A 2,481-nucleotide genomic window follows, 5' to 3' on the forward strand; every position below is an offset into this window, starting at 1 on the left:
ACTGACTGTGGGGATACCAAACCGATCCGTTCCTTTCACTTTGGGCCGTACCTTGTCAGGTCATAATTTCTCCGCTTCCCTCGCGCCATGCCGTGAACCCTGCACTCTCTCTCTCTCTCTCTCTTTCCGTGATATCTGCCTCAGCTGGGCAAGTTTTTGACAGTCACCCTCGGAGTTCGTGACTGCAAACGTGTACCAACACCTCGCACAGGGAAGTTAATCGAGGCTCGAAGTTCACCGTTTCTGCCCTCGATCGACGTTGCAGGTTGGAGGTCGATCGATCCTCGCCGGGGCAGAGCGCGGTGCAGTTGAAGATTTCGAAGGTGGGCAGAGGGGGGGGGGGACTTTCGAGTACCGTCCAATCCTTTCTGTCCTTAATGTCGACGGCCTGAGCCCGTAGATCAATGCCGCTCGTAGGAAACGGGAGGACCATCGCGGTAGAAGGTAGAAACGGTAGGGGATCTACACAAATCAGGTCATCGCAAGTCATTAATTCTGCTCAAGGATGTGAAACGGCAGGCAACGCACAAAACAAACGCACAAAACTCCCGAATACTACCGAAATAAAAAACGGTAGAGAAAAAAAAAGAAGAAGAAGAAAAGATTCCTGTCTCAGTATTGTCAGTGTATCCTGAATTATTTTAAGCATTTCTTTAGGCTCTCCGGTCGGGTACATGTTTGGGAGTCTGTTTTCTTTTTTGCACAATTTATTTTTATCGACGTCTGATGCATTTGTTTCGTGGTGGTTCGCTTTGGGCTTAATGGAAAACAAATATCGTTGCCCGTGATCGTACCCGGGCGATCCTTGGGCTGGTCGGAATGGTCTTTTAATTGTGGTGCAACAGTATCTCCTGCTGCCGTGCCGTTTTGGGCGTAATTTGTTGGGCGAAAATTTGTTTTTGTGTGTTGTGCGTAGATTAAAATATTTCATCTCCATTAGGCGGTGCTCTGTGTATTTATGAAATGTAAATAAGAGATAAAAATATTAAGAAAAGGATTATAAATATATTTTTAGTTGATTTTTTTCAAAGGTTGCAATGGTTCTCTTGATAAAACGAAACTCAAGTTGTTTAATGCACTTTATAGCTGTTAAACTGTGCCCTAGAGATGTGCTCTTTGGAGTGCACCAACGACTTCGATCCGACTGCGGCTATTGTTAGTCCAATTCCGACTCCGGCAACATCCGAACCACTAGTTCTGCCCAGAGTCGGAGTCATCTGAAGTCATCCGGAGTCACCCAAATTGGTTGGAAGCCTTTCGCAGTCATCCGGAGTCGTCCACAGTCGTTCGAAGTCGGCCGGGGTCGTTTGGAGTTGGAGTCATCCGGAGTCGGCCGGAGTTCACTGCAGTCGGAGTTATTCGGAGTCGTTCAGAGTCGATTGGAGTTGACTGGAATCGTAGTCCGTCGAATTTGTGTTGTATTTTATTATCATTCACTTTGCGCGTTCACTTCGTATACAGGCCTTTGTTTCGAAGGCCCGACTCCGGACGACTCCGGATGACTTCAACTCCAAACGACTCCGGATAATGCTGGGCGGACCTACCTTCTGGAGTCGGTTCCGAAACTATCGGAGTCGGGTCGGAGTTGACTCCGGAATTTTGCCAACTTTACCCATCACTTCCGTGCACCATCTCAACGCAACGAAGAAAAAGCAACAATGTTGACCGTAGCAATGCAAGCTTTAATTGACTTTTAATGAATCCGCAGCGGCAATTGGCAAGGACTCGATGAAATGGTATAAAATTCGTGCTTCAAATTGTCGATATGTGATCATATTCACCGGTGCGACTCGTGAGACTCATTAAAAATGGTCGTGTAAAAAGCCAGAAAAAAAACGGAACAAACGTCTGCGTGTGTGAAAAAGTTCTAATTCCAACCATCGCAGTAATCGAAAAATGTCACACCGCACCCGCTAGTTGCGTTAATTTCTCACATAAATCATGCACCGCGCACGACCACGGGCCGCGGGCAAATTAAAACGTTTCCACCAATGCTCCGGACACCTTAATCATTCTGTAGAAGAAAAAAAAAAGAGAAGAAACCGTCTCACAGCAGCGGCACCGGCTATCTCAGCTTATGTTTTATGAGTTTGTTTATCATTTCTGCGTATCTTGCGCAGTTGCTTGCAAACCAACAATTATGCTAACCTGCTACGATCGTTCCGCTTTTGCATGTTGCCAGTGTAGGCAGTAGGCAGCAGCAAGCAGAAGGCTTTCAAAGGCGTGAACCGAGGACTCTCTCTCGAGCGCTTCCACAGCCGAGCGCTGCTGGCGCCTTCCGTTACACGCTTGAGCCCGCTCGGTTTCGGGGTTCCTCGAGTAGCGAACACCTTCCTGATGCGCTTGTAGCACGAACGTACTGTTCCAGCGCAACTCGCAACATAATAGCCAGACCCAGGCCCGGGCCAAAAACGATCCGCTAACATCGCTATTTGCGCGTGCATCCGTGCGCCTGCACCTTGATTGAGACACAAACTAGAG

Source organism: Anopheles arabiensis, chromosome 3 (assembly GCF_016920715.1).
Source record: "Anopheles arabiensis isolate DONGOLA chromosome 3, AaraD3, whole genome shotgun sequence".
NCBI lineage: Eukaryota > Metazoa > Arthropoda > Insecta > Diptera > Culicidae > Anopheles > Anopheles arabiensis.